The sequence below is a fragment of the Rhinoderma darwinii genome, chromosome 4 (assembly GCF_050947455.1).
Source record: "Rhinoderma darwinii isolate aRhiDar2 chromosome 4, aRhiDar2.hap1, whole genome shotgun sequence".
Taxonomy (NCBI): Eukaryota; Metazoa; Chordata; class Amphibia; order Anura; family Rhinodermatidae; genus Rhinoderma; species Rhinoderma darwinii.
The window spans coordinates 8,103,474-8,124,300 of record NC_134690.1 but is presented as its reverse complement, the minus strand read 5'-3'; the positions used below and the strand labels follow the sequence as shown (position 1 = coordinate 8,124,300).

The window sequence follows — 20,827 nt, the reverse complement described above, 5'->3', positions numbered from 1 at the left end:
GTGACTGAATAATACCACCATACAGTGACTGAATAATACCACCATACACTGACTGAATAATACCACCATACACTGACTGAATAATACCACTATACACTGACTGAATAATACCACCATTCACTGACTAAATAATATTACCATACAGTTTTAAATGACAGTATACAGCGTAATCTCGCGAGATTACGTTTGCCCTGCTGGAAATCTCACAGAAAAGATCCAGAAGTGTCAGGATTCTGAATACACATCACGTCCTGGCTGGAGGTAATGTATATTTATTGTCAGGACACTGCAGTAATGTTAGTGTGTGTTTATGTGGCTGCACAGCTATATTGCTATCTGCAGTGTAAATGAATGGAGAGAAGTGCATGATGCTGATTGGTCAGCGTCATACACTCCTCTGTACAACGCCCACTTGGTCTAAAGTAAAAACACGCCCACTTGGGCATTAAGAAACAAATTAGCATAAAGCTAAAAATCGCTCATAAAGTGGTAAAAACAGATCGTTTTTCTAAATAAAAACCACTGCTGTCGCTTACATTACAGCGCCGATCTCCAATGTAGAAAGAATGGTCCAGAGCCTTTGGCCCCCTTTGGTTGTGGGCCTAAATGTCTTTCCATGCGCCACTCTGTTGCAAAGAAGATGACACATGACATGAGAAACTGGGAGGTTCAAGCAAAGCTTGAAGGTTGTGAAAACTTTTTTTTGTCTGATAACCAAAAGGTTGGTGGTTCAAGCCCACCCAGGGATGATTGTACCCTCTTTTTGTTTCAGTTGCATGTCAGAGTTACAGAAAGTCCTACTGTGGCTCTCAACTGAGAGTTTCGGTCGGATGCCCATTTCAAATACCCAACACAAACAAGAGACCCCTCTGAAAATAGATAGAAGACGAGGGCACCGGGAGAGCATTTGTCGACAGGTTGAAACATCATCTATGAGACTAACAAAAGTTCCTTCGAGCCGGAATTGAACCAGCGACCTAAGGATTGCTGATTTTCTACTACAGTCCTCCGCTCTACCAGCTGAGCTATCGAAGGCTTGCCGAGCTGGTTGTCGGGTGCTTCCTAAGCTTGCAAATGAGTTACATGAGTAGGGAAACAGAGGAGAATTGTCCCGCTCTTTGAAAAACTCGGCAAACCAAAACTTTGGAGAATACGGGCGTCGATCCCGTTACCTCTCGCATGCTAAGCGAGTGCTCTACCATTTGAACTAATTCTCCCCCAATTTATGCAGGAAGTGCCGCTCTCCCGCAGGTCCAGAAGTTACATAATCAATCTGGAAAACGCAGCTAGTTACACAGGAGGCTACCTAGTGATGGACACTGCCCACCAAGTCTGGTGGGATCACTGAGGACCACACAGGGTCTCTCTAGATGAAGGCCCTGGAGCACGACAGCCATCTTGGATGCACATGGCCATCTGCTTCCATTTCTTCTTCCCACATTTCCCCCTGATGAGCGCCTTGGACTTAACAACCCACCTGCTGATCATACCCACCTCTACCTCCATTAGAAGAAGCAGCCTGAGTACCTGTAAATGTGACTCAATGTGAGTATCATCAGGCCGTCTGTGGAATTCCTCCCTCCTGAACACCGCTCTAAGGGTATGTGCACACGACCTCTTTTCAGGCGTAATGGTGGCGTTTTACTCCTCGAATTACGCCTGAAAAGACGGCTCCAATACGTCGGCAAACATCTGCCCATTGCTTGCAATGGGTCTTACGATGTTCTGTGCAGACGAGCTGTCATTTTACCCCTCGCTGTCAAAATACGGCGCGTAAAATGACGGCTGGTCAAAAGAAGTGCAGGACACTTCTTGGGACGTTTTTGGAGCCATTTTATCATAGACTCCAATGAAAACAGCTCCAAAAACTCAGCAAAATACGCGAGTTGCTCAAAAAACGTCTGAAAATCAGGAGCTGTTTTCCCTTGAAAACAGCTCCGTATTTTGAGACGTTTTTGACTGTGCGTGTGAACATACCCTAATAGCTACAGCTGAAGCCACATTCCCTCAGACATTTCATAGGACTGGTAATTTGAGGCGCTATAGATGCGGTTTTACTGCTATCTATTGGACGATATGCGTTACTGCAACTAATTTTTTCACCCAAAGTCTAACACGACTGTTAAAGACCTTTGTTCTTAAAGTAGAGATATTATTCATCACTATTATGGTTTTCTACTAGCATATATCTCATTCTTGTTACACTGGTGTACTAACTTGAAATTGTCATAGGGCAGCAATGGCTGACCAGTGACTTTAACGGAAATAAAATATGCTTGCCTAGTTAATAAATACTGCACTTACCTCTTCAGAAATTGGTCAAAATTGGACAGCAGAAAAACAGAGAGTCCAATACTACTTCTACTACTTCTAAAAATATCAGTTTGGATACCTTTCTTAAAAAAGCTTTCACATCCCATCAAAATTCAGCCACTCTGAGTTTACAACATGAAAAGTCTGCATAACTTTAGGGCGTGGACACGATGGCAGATGACGACTTGCAGGCAGCACAGGGACTTCCTGTATCGAGATCTTTCATTAGACAAAACACTCACAAAAGCTTTGCATCCTCTGGTCTCTGAGCTACAAGAAATAATGCATGATGTCCGCCAAATAGAACAGAGGGTGGAACAACTTGAAACCGTTCAGACCCAAGTTATTTATTTCACAGATGCGTCTTCCCCTACGTTTGCGACATGTCAAGACCACATGAATAAAATGATTGACTGGATGGAAGATCAGGGTAATAGAGGTAGGAGTAACAACTTGAGAATTAAGGGCATTCTCAAATCTTTGCCGCCTGAATCCCTCCACATGTCTGTCAAGCAACTCGTTATACAGATCCTCAGAGTCAATTATACGGATGAGATCACCATTGAAGGAGCTCATAGGGCAGTTAAACCAAGACCAAAACCACAAGAAGCTCCTAGAGATATTATTTGCCGTTGGCTTAGCTCTAGAACTAGAGATGATATTTTGAAAGCGGCCAGGGGACAAGAACCGATTACCTGGGTAGGTTTTAATACACCAATTTTTCAAGACTTAGCGAATATTACATTGTCTAACAGACGTATTCTCAAACCATTTACAGATCTTCTTAGGAGCAGAAACATAGCACATAGATGGATGTTTCCATTTGGGATCAACTTCATGTCGGAAGGGAGAAGATGGATTATTCGAAAACATAAGGATCTACCAGAAGTCCTGGAAGCACTTGCCATAACGGTCTTGACCATACCAGATTGGTCCGCTGCACAGGATCTTACTTGCCTCTTATCTATTACTCCTTCAGCTTCCTGGGAATTGGCAGGCCAAGGGAAATCGGCCAAAGCTCGTAGACCCACAGACATAATCACTCCGAGGAAACTCAGCGTAGATCCAGACTGATTTGAACTGGAGCATGTGAGAACTTCCTTTAACCTTAGAGGCGCTGTTTCAAGCTTTGCTTCTACTTCTCTTGTCTTTTGAACATCTTTAACAGGGACTGTTTTTCCTTTCCGAAATGGTCAGATAAAATACATTCTCGCAGTGTTATATGTCCTCTTTCAATTTACTATTTGGCTTTGACTCATGTCATTATGTTTACTTTATTGTCTGCATAACCTGTTTTTTCCATCATTTTTAGAAGATGTGCCCAGTCTCCAAGCGATGATACTTGTGCGCCTACCTTTGGCACTGCCTACCCATGAGGGGGAAGCAAATTTAGTAGTTTACTGCATCATAAGGCTCACCAGGCGACAATTCCTCATATACAGGGGCCTTACCTAGTTAATTTGAAGAGAGGATCAGTGTTACCTCTACTGTTAGGCTGGGTTCACACGACCATGTTACGTCCGTAATGGACGGAACGTATTTCGGCCGGAAGTACCGGACCGAACACACTGCAGGGAGCCGGGCTCCTAGCATCATAGTTATGTACGATTCTAGGAGTCCCTGCCTCTCCATGGAACTACTGTCCCGTACTGAAAACATAATTACAGTACAGGACAGTTGTTCTGCAGTGAAGCAGGGATTCCTAGCGTCGTACATAACTATGATGCTAGGAGCCCGGCTCCCTGCAGTGTGTTCGGTCCGGGACTTCCGGCCGAAATACGTTCCGTCCATTACGGACGTAACATGGTCGTGTGAACCCAGCCTTAGGGTATATGTTTTCCTCTTTTGACCTCACAGTTGTTATTGCAGTTGCTCTATCTACAGGGTGGGCCATTTATATGGATACACCTAAATAAAATGGGAATGGTTGGTGATATTAACTTCCTGTTTGTGGCACATTAGTATATGGGAGGGGGGAAACTTTTCAAGCTGGGTGTTGACCATGGCGGCCATTTTGAAGTCGGCCATTTTGTATGCAACTTTAGTTTTTTCAATGGGAAGAGGGTCATGTGACACATCAAACTTATCGAGAATTTCACAAGAAAAACAATGGTGTGCTTGGTTTTAACGTTACTTTATTCTTTTTTTAAGTGTGGATGTCTTTCTCCCGTAAAAGCAGAAGGAGCATGGAGCTTACAGGGTGCCGGGTGGTGTAAAAGTATAGGTGAGTCGTTAGTGTACAGAGTGAAGAATTGTGGGAAGAGAAAAGAAATCAGAATGATTTAAATAAGAAAGTCGCAACGTAGAAAAGATGGTCTAGATCCAATGGCCCATTTGGTTGTGGGCCCAAAAGCCTTTGCCTGCGCCACTTTGTTGCAAAGGTGAAGACATGAGAACCAGGAGTCATATACTATTCAAGAACGAAAATAGAAAATATAAATCTTTATTGATACACGTAAATGGACAATACAATGTATAAAATACAGAGGACTTTTTGGTTAAAAGTCATTATACACTTAAACAATCAAACCCCTTCTCCTCAAGAGGTCCAACCTGGGGCTGCTATCCATGTGGTGAGCGCGTGGCATGTGTTAACATAAAACGGGCCACCACCTTTGAATCAGTAAGTAATGGGCAGCAATTCAATATACAGTACAACAATATATATCCTGCAATACCACCTTTGTGATCTATTATGCAATGTGTGGGCTTTCAAAAGTTTACGTAGGATTGACATGTCGTCAACTACGAATCCGAATCAGGGAACATGTGTGGGATATCATTGTTGCCATGGAAGTGAAGGATTTAACCCTGCTCAAAACAATTCCAAAACTCTTCAAATTACATCATGGATGTGACCCCAGAACTTTTAACCCCTTCCTGACATTTGACATATCCATACGTAGGGTAAGTGAACCCACTCCATACGATGGCAGGGTCGGCTGTTTGTTACAGCCGACACTTCAGAGTAACGAGCAGCATCGCACTCGAGCGCAATCCCGCTCGTTTAACTCACTATTGACCGCAGCATTTAAATCGTTAGAAAAAGGGGGGGCGACCCACTCTAAGAGCTCATCGCGCCCCCCGCAACGCAATCGCGGGGAGGCGATGGTTGCTATGGCTGTCTGGGGGCCTAATGAAGGCCCCCAGGTCCGCCATCTTTGTGCACCTATTAAGCGCTGCCTCCGGCCTGTCAGAATCACAATATGCTGCAATACATTAGTATCTAACGATCGCTGGTTGAAGTCCCCTAGGGGGACTAATAAAAAATAAATAAAAATGAGTTAAATAAAGTTGTTTTTTTATGTAAAAAAAAAATTTAAAAATTCAAAGTTCCAAAAAAAACCTTTTCCCATTTTCCCCCTGGAGAATAGTGAAAAAATAAATAAATAAACATAATTGGCATCGCTGGATCCGTAAAAGTCTGAACTATTACAATATATCATTATGTAACCTGCATGGTGAACGCCGGAAAAAAAAATGTAAACACCAGAATCTCTATTTTTTGGTCACCTCATCTTCCACAAAAAAATGAAATAAACAGTGATCAAAATGTCGTACATACCCGAAAATGGTATTATTAAAAACTACAGCTTATCCCGCAAAAAATAAGCCCTCATACTGCGTAATCGACGGAAAAATAAAAAAGTTGTGGCTCTCACAAAAATAAAAAAGTTGTGGCGACACAAAATAAATGTTCTTTTTTACACTATATATATTTGGTGTCACCAGAGATGACTGCACATGCGGCCGTCCTGCTCCACAGTGACCACCAGGGTGTGCTTGCAAGCTCAGTCCAGACTTAAGGAGTAAAAGCACACACAGGAAGGAGATTGAGCTGATTGCTCCCAGAGCACCCTGGGCTATAAGAAGGGCTGTACCCCTCCCTGCAATGCCTTAGCGTTGTTGTCATTATCCTAGTATGTCTATGAAAATGGTCTCCTAAGTGTTTTCCAGTTCCCAGTGTTTCTGGTTCCTGCTACCTGTAACGCACGCTATTCTAGTCAAGTGCCATGTTGAGCTGAAGCCGTGCTGTGCTGTGTACCACGCCTGGAGCCTGCCTGCTGCCTAGTCCCAGCCGAGCGAGCCTGTATTGCTACTGTGTGAGCAACCACAGGTACACTATACGAACTATACACCGTGTTCCAAATTATTATGCACATTGGATTTAAGTGTCATAAACTTTTAATTATTCGTTTTTCAATTAAACTCATGGATACTGTTACGTCCATGGCCGGGGGTCGTCGTTCTAACTTACCCCTTGACGATCCCGGCCATGGAATCTCTCCTCTCGGCGTCCGCTTCCTCCTGGGAGACGCCGACACGCTCTTCTGGGTCCTCGCACTGTTTCCTGCAGGGTGCGTGCACCCGCGCGTGCACGGCCTTAAAGGGCCAGTACGCGTCCAGCTGTCTAAGATCAATAATCAGCCCAAATGGCTGCTGTACTATAAAAAGGGGCTCTGCCCACTGGTTCCTTGCCTGAGCGTTGTTGTGTACCCTAGTTTGTCTTGCTAAAGGTCTCCCAGTGTTTTCCAGTTCCCAGTGTTACCCATTCCTGCTGCCTGTACCCTGTATCCCTTGCTATCGTTACCTGCTGTGAAAGTCAAGTCGTGTCTTCCCGCTGCATCCGAGGTGTTACCTGCTGTGAAATTCAAGTCGTGTCTTCCCGCTGCATCCGCGGCGTCACCTACTATGAAAGTCAAGTCGTGATCCTGCCACTGTCTACATTGCCTCAGGTACCCGTTCAGAACTATAGACATTGTTTTGTACCTTGTTGGCCAGCTGCTACCCCGCTACGCGGTACGGCCCAGTGGGTCCACACCCCACGCCGTGACAGTACGCTCAGGCCATGGACCCCGCTGGCCAAGTTAAGAGCCTGTCATCCTCCCAAGCCATGCAGCCGGACCTGCAGGATCTGCAAGCACGACAGGATCAACTCATTGTGGCGGTAGACTCCATGGCACAGCATCTTGGTGTGCTAGTTACTTCCGTCACCACTCCAAGTCAAGCTCCTCCGATCGACCCTCCTGCTACACCTCCTGGCAGCTCCAGTTCGGACTCTCGGTTCTCGCTGCCATCGCCACCAAGGTTTCATGGAGTTGCAAGTTCGTGTAGGGGGTTCCTGAACCAATGCCAAATCCACTTCACTCTGCACGCCCGAGCATTTCCTTCGGACGGAGCCAGGATCGCCTTCATTATATCCCTACTCGCCAGCAAGGCCCTGGCATGGGCGAATCCAATCTGGGAACGACAGGGACCCGAGACCAGAGACTTCCAGGAGTTTGTGCGGTTGTTCCGTTCCGTATTTGAGGAGCCTGGACGAGTCGCATCGGCAGCCACTGCTATCCTTAACCTGCGTCAGGAGGACGCCTCCGTGGGCGAATACACCATCCAGTTCCGGACCATGGCTGGGGAATTGTCCTGGAATAATGAGGCCTTGGTAGCATCCTTCTGGCAAGGCCTATCGCCTGAGATCAAAGACGAACTGGCTGCTCGAGATCTCCCAGGTGTCCTGGATGATCTGATTCTACTGGCTACCCATGTGGACATAAGGCTCAGAGAGAGATCCCGAGAGATTCTTCAGGAAAAACGGCTTCCTAGACTGGCGTCCAACTTCCAGCAACCCCTCTTTTTCTTCTGCTGCGCCCGAGACTCCATTGCAGGTGGATCGGCTTAAACTGTCCAATCAAGAAAAACAGCGCAGGCGCACCTCTGGACTCTGTCTGTACTGCGGCCTTGCTGGCCATGTCATGCGTCTGTGTCCCCAGAGGCCAATAAAACCCAAATGCCTGGAATTGGTTAGAGAGACAACCCTGGGCGCTACTACACTTGATAGAGAACTCTCGTCCAAGCTGTTTATTCCTGTGACCATCGTCGCTGGGGAGAAACCTCATCCAGTCTCTGCCTACCTGGACTCTGGCTCCGAGGCCAATTTCATCTGTCAAGACCTTGTGGATCTTCTTCAGTTGCCCACTGTTTTGCTGGAGAGACTGTTGATCGTTGCCTCGGTAGATGGACTGCCTTTGCCTGACCCAGTGTTGTCTGTGACCAAGCCATTGAGACTCCAAGTCTTCCAAGCTAATCTCCCTGTATGCCCGCCCCAAGGCTGTCAACCCCGTGCTGCTGGGTTTGCCTTGGCTCCGTCTTCACGCCCCAGTCCTGGATTGGAACTCTGGAGAGGTTCTTCAGTGGGGCCCCAAGTGTCTAGACCGCTGTCTGGGCCATGTTCATCCATCCCAGCCTTCTCCGCCTCAGTCATTGACATGGTTGCCTCCTTGTTACTCTCAGTTCGCTGATGTCTTCGACAAAAAGGAGGCAGAGATATTGCCACCACATCGAGAATACGACTGTCCTATCGACTTGGTTCCTGAGTCGTCCCCTCCTCGCGGTAGAGTATACCCTCTCTCCCTGCCAGAGACCTTGTCTATGTCGGCCTACATTAAAGGCATGGTGTCGCCCCAAAAACATGTTTTTTTTTTAAAATTTAAACATTTAGTGTGTGGGTGATTAAACATTGTTCAAATTTTTTTTATTTTTTTCGCGAGTCAGGAAATATTATAAATTTTTTCAAATTTATAATACTACCCATTTTTGGTCACTAGATGGAGCTGTTTGGAGCTAGTTCCCAAAATTGCAGCATTGCAACATTGGGTTAAAAGCTATCGCTCTAGTGAGCTCTCAGCAATCCCCCCTCCTTTATCCTGGCTAGTGCCGGGATAAACGAGGGGTTTGAAAGGTTTAACCTCCTACACTGTGTGTCGCCATTTTTTGAGGTAACCCACAGTGTAGTAGGTTTACATGCAGTAGTAAACACACACAAACACTAACATACATTGAAATCGCTTACCTGCTCCTGCCGCCGCGGCCCGTCCGCTCCCTTTGCTGCCGCTGTTCCATGTGCACTTGTCCGGAAGCCGCGACCGGAAGTAGTAATATTACTGTCCAGCCGCGACTTCCGGTCCACGGGAAAATGGCGCCGGACGGCGCCAATTTCGAATAGGACTGTGTGGGAGCGGCGCATGCGCAGTTCCCACACAGACGCCGTACACGGCAGTCAATGGGACGGGAGCCGTTCGCAGTCCCTATGGGACTGTGGCTGCCGTATTCCATGTCTGTGTGTGTCGTTAATCGACACACACAGAAATGGAACAAAAAATGGCAGCCCCCATAGGGAAGAAAAAGTGTGAAAATAAGAAACAGTAAAACACAAACACACAAATGAAAATAAACGTTTATATTAAGGCACTAACATCTTTAACATATAAACAAATTATTTGTGATGACACTGTTCCTTTAAGGAGAATCTGGAGAGGGGCTTCATACGAAAGTCTTCATCCCCGGCCAGAGCCGGTTTTTTCTTTGTCAAAAAGAAGGATGTATCCCTTCGACCCTGCATTGACTACCGGGGTCTCAATCAGATCACGGTGAAGAACAGGTACCCCTTGCCGTTGATTTCTGAGCTCTTTGATCGTATACGGGGGGGGGGGGCGAAATTTTTTTCCAAGCTTGACCTGCGGGGGGCTTACAATCTAATCCGGATCCGTCAGGGAGACGAGTGGAAGACTGCATTTAACACACGTGATGGACACTATGAATATTTAGTCATGCCCTTCGGCCTGTGTAACGCTCCCGCAGTATTTCAAGAATTTGTGAATTACATTTTTGTGACCTCCTCTATGTCTGCGTTGTGGTGTATCTCGATGATATCTTGATTTTTTTCTCCAGATCTTGTGACTCATCAGGGCCATGTCCGCCAGGTGTTGCTTAGATTAAGAGAGAATCATATTTACGCCAAGTTGGAGAAGTGCGTGTTCCAAGAGAAGTCTCTGCCCTTCCTGGGTACATCATCTCTGATCAAGGTCTCAAGATGGATCCTGAAAAGGTCAAGGCTGTCCTGGAGTGGCCACGTCCCCAAGGCTTAAGGGCCATACAACGCTTCCTGGGATTCGCCAACTTCTACAGATTGTTCAATCCCAACTTCTCTTCTCTGACAGCCCAGATCTCCACCCTCACTAAGAAGGGTATGAATGCCAAGGTATGGACTCCAGAGGCGGAAATCGCATTTGAAACCTTAAAAAAGGCCTTCACGTCTGCCTCCATTCTGCACCATCCTGATATATCCCTACAGTTTTCATTAGAGGTGGACGCCTCCTCTGTTGGTGCCGGTGCACTATTGTTCCAGAGGGGTTCGAAAGGCAAGACTGTGGTATGTGGTTACTACTCCAAGCTGTTTTCTTCTGCAGAGCGCAACTACTTCATTGGAGATCGGGCGTTACTGGCCATCAAGCTGGCTCTGCAAGAGTGGAGACACCTACTGGAGGGCGCAGTTCATCCTATCCTGGTCTTCACGGACCACAAGAACTTGACCTACCTACGGACGGCTTAACGGCTGAACCCTCGTCAAGCCAGATGGTCATTGTTTTTTGCACGGTTCCGGTTCGAACTCCACTACCGACAAGAATGTGAGGGCCGATGCCTTGTCTAGGTTATTTGAGACAGAGGACACTGTGGAGTCCCCACAGAATATTATCGATCCTTCATGCATCTACTCTGTCAACCCTCTGCAGGTTAGAGACATTCCTCCAGGAAAAACTTTTGTACGGCTGGCAGATAGATGAAGAATCCTTCGCTGGGGTCACAGTTCCAAGCTGGCAGGACATGCGGGTGCCTGTAAGACCCGAGACCTAATTGCCCATCTGTTCTGGTGGCCCACGCTTCCCAAAGACGTCATGGACTTTGTCTCCTCCTGTACAGTGTGTGCAGCCAAAAAAGTTGCCCACCCCAGACGGTCTGCTACAACCACTGCCTGTGCCCGATGCCCCCTGGCAGCATATTGTTATGGATTTTGTTACAGATCTGCCTCTCTCTGCGGGATGAAGTGTGATCTGGGTGGTGGTGGATGGTTTTTCTAAAATGGCTCATTTTGTTCCCCTGACTGGCCTGCCTTCTGCCGCTCGACTGGCTGATCTCTTCATGCAACACATCTTCCGTCTGCATGAATTACTTCTCCTCAGCTTACCACCCTCAGTCCAATGGGCAAGTTGAGAGGATTAATCAAATTATGGAGAACTACCTGCGGCACTTTGTTTCCAGAAGACATGATGACTGGGTGCAGCTGCTCCCGTGGGCGGAGTTCTCTTATAATAACCATACCAGTGAGTCCACCACCTCCAGCCCGTTCTTCATAGTCTACGGCCAACATCTTCAAATACCCCTGCCCAGCTCTACTATGTCTCAAGTGCCTGCAGCCGACTCTACCTTCAGGAACTTTCCGTAGATATGGCAGCAGACACGATCTTCTATTCTGGTTGCGGTGGACCGCATGAAGAGAAAGGCAGAAACCCTAGAAGACGAGAACCTCCCCAGTTTCTTCCAGGTAAAAAGGTCTGGCTGTCTTCCAGGAATATCCATCTGAGGGTGCCATCTTGCAAATTTGCTCCCAGATTCCTTGGACCCTTCGAGATTCTGCTGCAGATCAATCCTGTGTCGTACAAGCTTCAACTAACTCCTACCCTCAAGATCCCTAACTCCTTCCACGTCTCCTTGCTAAAACCGGTGGTTCTGAACCGCTACTTCAGGACTCCTAGTTCCGCAGTGGCTCCTGGCGGTTCATCTGGAACTTTCGAAGTGAGGGAGATCCTGGCCACCAAGAAAGTAGGAGGCAGGACGTTTTACTTGGTGGATTGGAGGGGATTTGGTCCAGAGGAGAGGTCTTGGGAGCCAGAAGAGAACATCGATGCTCCTGTCCTCGTGAAGAAATTTCTTTCCCGCTCTGGTCCCAAGAAGAGGGGGCGTAAGAGGGGGGATACTGTTACGTCCATGGCCGGGGGTCGTCGTTCTAACTCACCCCTTGACATCTCTCCTCTCGGCGTCCGCTACCTCCTGGGAGACGCCGACACTCTCTTCTGGGTCATCGTACTGTTTCCCGCAGGGCGCGCGCGCCCGCGTGTGCACGGCCTTATAGGGCCAGTACGCGTCCAGCTGTCTAAGATCAATTATCAGCCAAAATGTCTGCTGGACTATAAAAAGGGGCTCTGCCCACTGGTTTCTTGCCTGAGCGTTGTTGTGTACCCTAGTTTGTCTTGCTAAAGGTCTCCCAGTGTTTTCCAGTTCCCAGTGTTACCCGTTCCTGTTTCCTGTACCCTGTATCCCGTGCTATCGTTACCTGCTGTGAAAGTCAAGTCGTGTCTTCCCGCTGCATCCGCGGCGTCACCTGCTGTGAAAGTCAAGTCGTGTCTTCCCGCTGCACCCGCGGCGTCACCTGCTGTGAAAGTCAAGTCGTGATCCTGCCACTGTCTACATTGCCTCAGGTACCCATTCAGAACTTGTTTTGTACCTTGTTGGCCAGCTACTACCCCGCTACGCGGTACGGCCCAGTGGGTCCACACCCCGCGCCGTGACAGATGGTATTGTGTCTTAGGGCTCTTTGGATCATTGTAATCAATCTCAGACACCTGTGATAATTAGTTTGCCAGGTGTGCCCAATCAAAGGAAAACTACTTAAGAAGGACGCTCCACATTATTAAGCAGGCCACAGGTTTCAAGCAATATGGGAGAGAAAAAGGATCTCTCTGCTGCCGAAAATCGTGAAATAGTGCAATACCTTGGACAAGGTATGAAAACATTGGATATTTCAAGAAAACTTAAGCGTGATCATCACACTGTGAAAAGATTTGTGGCTGATTCAGAGCACAGACGGGTTCATTCAGATAAAGGCATAATGAGAAAGGTTTCTGCCAGACAAATTAATAGGATTAGGAGAGCAGCTGCTAAAATGCCATTGCAAAGCAGCAAACAGGTATTTGAAGCCGCTGGTGCCTCTGGAGTCCCGCGAACCTCAAGGTGTAGGATCCTCCAGAGGTTTGCAAGTGTGCATAAAGCTATTATTCGGCCACCCCTAAACAATGCTCACAAGCAGAAACGGTTGCAGTAGGCTCAGAAATACATGAAGACTAATTTTCAAACCGTGTTGTTTACTGATGAGTGCCGTGCAACCCTGGATGGTCCAGATGGATGGAGTAGTGGATGGTTGGTGAATGGCCACCATGTCCCAACAAGGCTGCGACATCAGCAAGGAGGTGGCGGGGTCATGTTTTGGGCTGGAATCATGGGGAGAGAGCTGGTAGTCCCCTTTAGGGTCCCTGACGGTGTGAAAATGACCTCTGCAAAGTACGTAGAGTTTATGACTGACCACTTTCTTCCGTGGTACAAAAAGAAGAACCGTGCCTTCCGTAGCAAAATTATCTTCATGCATGACAATGTACCATCTCATGCTGCAAAGAATACCTCTGTGTCATTGGCTTCTACGGGCATAAAAGGAGAGAAACTCATGGTGTGGCCTCCATTGTCCCCTGACCTCAACCCTATTGAGAACCTTTGGAGCATCCTCAAGCCAAATATCTATGAGGGTTATTCTGACATCCTGCAAAGATATTCAAGCAGAAACTGTCCAAATACTCCCAAATTCAATGGATGCAAGAATTGTGAAGGTGATATCAGAGAAGGGGTCCTATGTTAACATGTAACTTGGCCTGTTACGTTTTTTTTGCTTGAAAGAGCTTTTGATTTCTGTAAATATGACCTCCTGATGCTGCAAGTTCAACAAATTACCATTTTAGTCTCTTTACAACCTTTAAAATGTTTTGATCTCTGTTGTGCCTAATAATTCGAAACAGTGCATTTTGAGTTTTTTACTTCTAAAAAAAAATCTGTTATCATTAGGAGATTTGTTCAATAAAATTCGCATTATACTCCATCGGTTGATGGCTTGAAGATTATACTGACTGTCATTTGCATCGACTACTTAGGAAAATCAGCGAAAAATAACATTTGCATTATAATTTGGAATGTGGTGTAGACTGTGACCTGTGTCCTGTTGGCCAGCTGCCATGCCGTCAAGGTGGTACGGCCCAGTTGGTACACGTACCCAACGTGACAGTACGCTCAGGCCATGAATCCAGCTGGTCAATCCAAGACCATGATGACGTCACAGTAGATGCGGGCGGATATGATGGACCTCCGGTCTCAACAGGACCAACTCCTCCAGACCTTGAACATTATTGAATGTCGGCTTGAGGTGCAAGCTGCCGATCCTCTTACTACAACTCCTGGCAGTACTGATCCTCTGACTACACCTCCTGGCAGTGCTGATCCCCGACTTTCTTTGCCACTACCTGATCGCTCATCAGTTCTCGTGGCCCACGCTGCTCAAAGACATCACAGACTTTGTCTCCTCCTGCACGGTGTGCGCAGCAAATAAGGTTGCCAACTCTAAACCGGCGGGTCTGCTCCAGCCGTTGCCTGTGCCTGATGCCCCCTGGCAACATATTGCTATGGACTTTGTCACATACCTGCCTTTCCCTGCTGGTTGCAGTACGGTCTGGGTGGTGGTGAACCGATTTTCCAAAATGGCTCATTTCGTTCCACTCACCGGCCTACCATCTGCTTCCGGATTGGCCAATCTCCCTTCTGGAGAAGCCATTGATCGTTGCCTCGGGAGATGGACTGCCTCTGCCCGACCCAATATTGTCTGTGACCAAGCCGCTGAGGCTTCAAGTGGGAGCCCTTCACTCTGAGCTCATCTTCCTGTTTGTCCTGCCCAAGGCCGTCAACCCCATGCTGGGTTAGCCTTGGCTCTGTCTACATGCCCCAGTCCTGGATTGGAAGTCCGGAGAGGTTCTCCAGAGTGGTCCCAAGTGTCTCAACCGCTGTCTGGGGCATATCCATCCGCATCAGTCTCCTCCGCATCAGTCATTGGCAGGGTTGCCTCCTTGTTACTCTCAGTTCTCGGATGTCTTTGATAAGAAGGAGGCAGAGACGTTGCCACCACATTGAGCGTTTGATTGTCCTACTGACTTGGTTCCTGATTTGTTCCCTTCTCACGGTAGAGTATATTGTATCTCTCCTTACCTGAAACCCAGTAAATGTCTGCCTATATTGAGGAGAATCTAGAGAGGGGTTTCATACGTAAAGCCTTGTTTTTCTTTGTCAAGAAAAAAGACGGATCCCTCCGACCCTGCATTGACTACCGGGGTCTCAACCAGATCACGGTGAAGAACAGATACCGATTTCCTTTGATCTCTGAACTGTTTGATCGCATACGGGGGGCAATTTTTTTTTCTAAACTAGACCTGCGGGGGCCTACAATCTAGTCTGGATGATTCGTCAGGGTGACGAGTGGAAGACTGCATTTAATACACGTGATCGACACTACTAATAACCGGTTATGCCCTTCAGCCTGTGTAACGCCCCCGCGGTTTTTCAAGAATTCGTCAATTACATTTTCCGTGATCTCCTCTATGTCTGTGTTGTGGTGTATCTCGATGACATTTTAATTTTTTTCCCCAGGTCCTGTAACTCATCAGAGACATGTCCGCCGGGTTTTTTGTTTCGATTAAGGGAGAATCACCTATATGCCAAGTTGGAGAAGTGCGTGTTTGAAAGAAAGTCTCTACCGTTCCTGGGCTATATCATCTCTGATCAGGGCCTCAAAATGGATCCTGAGAAGGTAAAGGCTGTCCTGGAATGGCCGCGCCCTCAAGGCTTAAGAGCCATACAGCGCTTCCTGGGATTCGCCAACTTCTACCGGCTGTTTATTCCCAACTTCTCATTGACAGCTCCCATCTCTATCCTCACCAAAAAGGGCATGAATGCCAAGGTGTGGTCTCCAGAAGCAGAGGTCGTGTTCAAGAGCTTAAAGAAGGCCTTCACGTCAGCTTCAATTCTTCATCATCCTGATGTGTCCCTACAGTTTTCGTTGGAGGTGGACACCTCCTCTGTTGGTGCTGGCGCACTTCTGTTCCAGAGAGGTCCCAAAGGCAAGTGTGTGGTATGTGGCTACTACTCTATTCCTCCGGGAAGGACCTTTGTACGTCTGGCAGACAAAGGAAGAATCCTTCGCTGGGGACACAGTTCCAAGCTGGCAGGTCACGCGCGTGCCCGTAAGACCCGAGACCTAATTGCCCATCAGTTCTGGTGGCCCACGCTGCCCAAAGCCGTCATGGACTTTGTCTCCTCCTGTACGGTGTGCGCAGCAAATAAAGTTGCCCACTCCAGACCAGCTGGTCTGCTCCAACCACTGCATGTGCCTGATGCCCCCTCGAGACATATTGCAATGGACTTTGTCACAGATCTGCCTCTCTCTGCTCTATGCAGTGTGGTCTGGGTGGTGGTGGATCGATTTTCCAAGATGGCTCGTTTTGTGCCACTGACTGGTCTGCCTTCTGCTTCCCGACTGGCCGATCTCTTCGTCCAACACATCTTCCGTCTGCATGGCTTGCCTATGCATATTGTCTCGGATCGAGGGGTCCAATTCACCTCAAAGTTCTGGAGAGCACTCTGCGGTCTCCTCGGTGTAAAGTTGGCCTTCTCCTCGGCCTACCATCCCCAGTCCAATGGTCAAGTCGAGAGGGTTAATCAGATTATGGAGAACTATCTGCAGCATTTTATCTCCAGGCAGCATGATGGCTGGGTGCAGCTGCTTCCTTGGGCTGAGTTCTCTTCTAACAACCATACTAGTGAGTCCACCACCTCCAGTTCGTTCTTCATTGTCAACATCCACAAATATCTCTGCCTGTCTCCACTATGTCCCAGGTGCCTGCAGCTGACTCTACCTTCAGGGACATTCTGCAGATATGGCAGCAGACCCGATCTTCTATTCTGCTGGCCGTCGACCGCATGAAGAGAAAGGCAGACACAAGAAGATGAGAGCCTCCCCAATTTCTTCTATTCTGCTGTGGTTGACCACATGAAGAAAAAGGCAGACACTAAAAGACGAGAACCTCCCAAGTTTCTTTGAGGTACTAAGGGCTGGCTGTCTTCCAGGAATATCTGGCTGAGGGTGCCATCTTGCAAGTTTGCCCCCAGGTTCCTTGGACCCTTCTAGATTCTGCCGCAAATTAATCCTGTCTCTTACAAGCTTCGGCTGCCTCCTACCCTCAAGAACCCAAACTCCTTCCATGTCTCCTTGCTGAAGCCTGTGGTCCTGAACTGCTACTCTAGGATACCTAGTTTTCCAGTGGCTACTGGCGGATCGTCAGGTACTTTCGAGGTGAGAGAGATCCTGGCCACCAAGAAAGTAGGAGGAAGTTATTTGGTGTATTGGAGGGGATTTGGTCCAGAGGAGAGGTCTTGGGAGCCAGAGGAGAACATCAATGCTCCTGTCCTCTTGACAAAGTTTCTCTCCCGCTGTGGCCCTAAGAAGAGGGGGCAAAAGAGGGGGATACTGTAACGTCTATGGTTGCGGACAATCGTCCTGACTTACCCGCTGACGGCCGCGGCTATGGACGAGTGAGTTTCCGGCTGCATCTCCCTCCTAAGAGACGGCGGCAATCACTTCCTGGTCCGGACACTGTCTCCCACAGGGTGCGCGCTCGGGCGTGCATGTCCTTAAAGGGCCAGTGCACGCACAGTTGCAGAATATCTGCAATTAGTCCAGAATGCTGCTGGACTATAAAGTGGGCTCTGCTCTCTTGAACATTGCCTGAGCGTTGTTGTGTTACCTAAAGTTTGTCATTGCAAATGTTCTCCTAGTGTTTTCCAGTTCCCAGTGTTAACCGCTCCTGCTGCCTGTACCCTGTATCCCGTGCTACCGTGCCTCTGTGCCCTCAAGAGTCGGAGTCGTGTTGTGTCTTCCGCTGCATCTATTGTGTCACACCCTGCCTGGTGTTCGTCTACTGTCGGAGCCTCATCTTAGCCTGAATCCACCGCTACTGTCTAAATTGCCTCAGGTACACTTTCTGGACTATTGGCATTGCATTGTACTTGTTTGGCCAGCTGCTATCCCGCTACGTGGTACGGCCCAGTGGGTCCACACCCCGAGCAGTGACAACTATTTTCCTTTATATTATAAACGTGCTCACAATTTAACATACTGCTTTACACGCAGCCCTTTTTCACCTTACATGTGTTTGAACAGACACAATGTTTGTGAAGACGGTATCACTTTCTAGGTGTGCCGTCTGTCGCATGCTGTGTCTCACCTGTATTATCTTCTATATATAACACTTAGAATGTAATTCATGCTCTTTCTGTGATCACATTCAATGTTTACTTCACATTTGGTACATAATTATTTTCACTATATCTGTATTCTTCTGCACTGTTCAGACCTCTAGCAGCGATTGTTAAATCCATGCATATCTTTGCTCACCTTTTTTATATTTATGCTTTACACTTTTTATAATATTACTTCCGTCATTGTGACCTGTAAAATGATCCACTGAAGATGGTCGTATTCTCTGGTATATTGATATTTTAATTGTTAAAACTATGCGCTACATACTGTAGCTTCCATGGCCGCGGGCCGTTGGGTTTACTCACCTCCCAACGCCCGCAGCCATGGATCCTTGAGCGCTGGTCCTCATCTCCTTCCTAGGAGACGCCAGTGCTCAATTCCGCTTCGGTCTGCTGTGTTCCGTAGGGTGTGTGCGCATGCTCATGCCCGCGCACAAAGGAAATCGTCGTCATCATCATCAGCTGCCCAGATTACCTGGTCTATAAGAAGGTCCCAGTCCTTCTGATCCTTGCCTGAGCGTTGTTAGTTTTCCCAGTCTGTCTTGCAAATGGTCCCTCAGTGTTTCCCGTTCCAGTTGTTACCCGTGCCTTGTTTCTTGTTCCTGTTTCCCGTGCTGTGCCTATAGCATCGAGTTGTGCCACGTCCTGTGTCATCTGCCACGTCTGGAGGAATCCGCCACATCCTGTGTCATCTGCCACGTCCAGCGGAATCCGCCACGTCCTGTTTCATCTGTCACATCTGGAGGAATCCGCCACGTCTGGCGCAACCTGCGGCACCTGTGTCATTCACCACGTTTGGCGTCATCTGGCCAGCTGCCTCCCTGCTACGGCGGTATGGCCTAGTGGGTTCACTAACCCGCTTCGTGACAGTACGCTCAGGCCATGGCCCCCGCTGGTCAACCTGAGACTTTGACGACACAAGCCATGCTGGCCCATGCTGGCCGAGACAGAGGATCTCCAGTCACGACAAGACCAACTCCCCCTGTCGGTGAACGCTATAGCCCATCGGCTGCTTGCTCCAACCACAGTCGTCACCGCACCCATTTCTGCTGTTCCTCCTGCTACACTTCCTGTCTGTACCGGTACCAATCCTCGGTGTTTCTTGCCGCTACCTCCACGCTATGACGGAGATCCGAGGTCCTGCAGGGGATTCTTGAATCGTTGTTATTGTAATTTTCTCCCAGCGTTGCCACTCTGATTTATTGTTGAGCAGCAGCGCAGGGATGACGGCTATCACTGTGTTTATACAGACGTAAAGTCTCAGTGAGCAGCTGACTGCTCACCGAGTATGTTTTCTCCCAGTGTTACTGCTCCAATCTGTGTTAAGCAGAGGTGCTGGGATAACAGCTTTCGCTGCATTCGGATAGACCGACAATAACAACGCATTGGTGATCAGTCAGCTGCTCACTAGGCTGTCTGCCTGTTTAAACGCAGCGATAGTTGTCATCCCAGCACCTCTGCTCAACACAGATTGGAGCAGTAACACTGGGAGAAAACGTACTCGGGGAGCAGTCAGCTGCTCACTGAGACTTTACGTCTGTTTAAACACAGTGATAGCCGTCATCCCAGCGCTGCTGTTCAACAATAGATTGGAGTGGCAACGCTGGGAGAAAATCACACAATTAAAACGCATTGGTGATCAATCAGCTGCTCACTCAGACTGTCTGCCTGTCTAAACGCAACGATAGCTGTTAACCCTGCGCTGCTACTAAATTACAGATGCAGCTGGTAATCCTGGGCTGCTAATCATTTAAAGACCCGAGTGGCCACGCTGGGATAGAATATACATATAACAATATACTCAGTGACCAGTCAGCTGTTCACTGAGACAGAGCACGATTCCTTGCGGTGTGCATACGCAGGGTTTATAATAAATCCAATACAGACCCTTGCAGCACCACCTCTTCTATTTCCACTGAAGGAGAAAAGCTTCCAATAGCTTCCTTATCAGTGGAATTTGAAAACCAAGAAATACATAATATAATAAAATAAGGTTGAAAGACTTTATTAATAATAAAAATATTATAAATTGTGGCAATAAAAGGGGACATTGCACAGGACAAATCTTTTCCCTACTACATTAGTCGGTATCAATAAAACCATTGAAGGCGACATTAAACCCACCGTGCTCTACTTTTCCCTCTTTACCCATACCTACATTTTTTATCCAGAAAGAGCTTGTGGATCATCTTCAGTTGCCCACAGTTCCCTTAGAGATGTCTTTGGCTGTTTCCTCAGTTAATGGACTGCCTCTGCCTGATCCCATCATTTCTAAAACCAAGCCGTTGAAGCTCCAGGTTGGAGTCCTTCATTTGGCACTAATTTCTTTCCTTGTTTTGCCCAAGGCCATCAATCCTGTTCTACTGGGCCTGCCCTGGCTTTGACTACATGCCCCAGTCCTGGACTGGAATTCTGGAGAGGTTCTCCAATGGGGCTCCAAGTGCCATGGTCGTTGTCTGTTGCAGATCCATCCTGTCAAGCCTCCTCTGCGTCAGTCATT

The 20,827-nt window shown here is 47.8% G+C and overlaps 1 long non-coding RNA gene and 1 other non-coding gene across 2 annotated transcripts; one reads left to right on the top strand and one right to left on the bottom strand.

Moving 5' to 3' along the window:
* Positions 1-949: 949 nt before the first annotated feature.
* On the bottom strand, positions 950-1,035 carry TRNAY-GUA (transfer RNA tyrosine (anticodon GUA)). The gene is given in 2 exon segments: positions 950-985; positions 999-1,035. It is a non-coding gene; the product is annotated as a tRNA-Tyr (tRNA).
* A 1,486-nt stretch (positions 1,036-2,521) lies between these two features.
* On the top strand, positions 2,522-4,537 carry LOC142760604 (uncharacterized). The gene is made up of 3 exons (XR_012883325.1): positions 2,522-3,012; positions 3,092-3,402; positions 4,465-4,537. It is a non-coding gene; the product is annotated as an uncharacterized LOC142760604 (long non-coding RNA).
* The last annotated feature ends 16,290 nt before the right edge of the window (positions 4,538-20,827 follow it).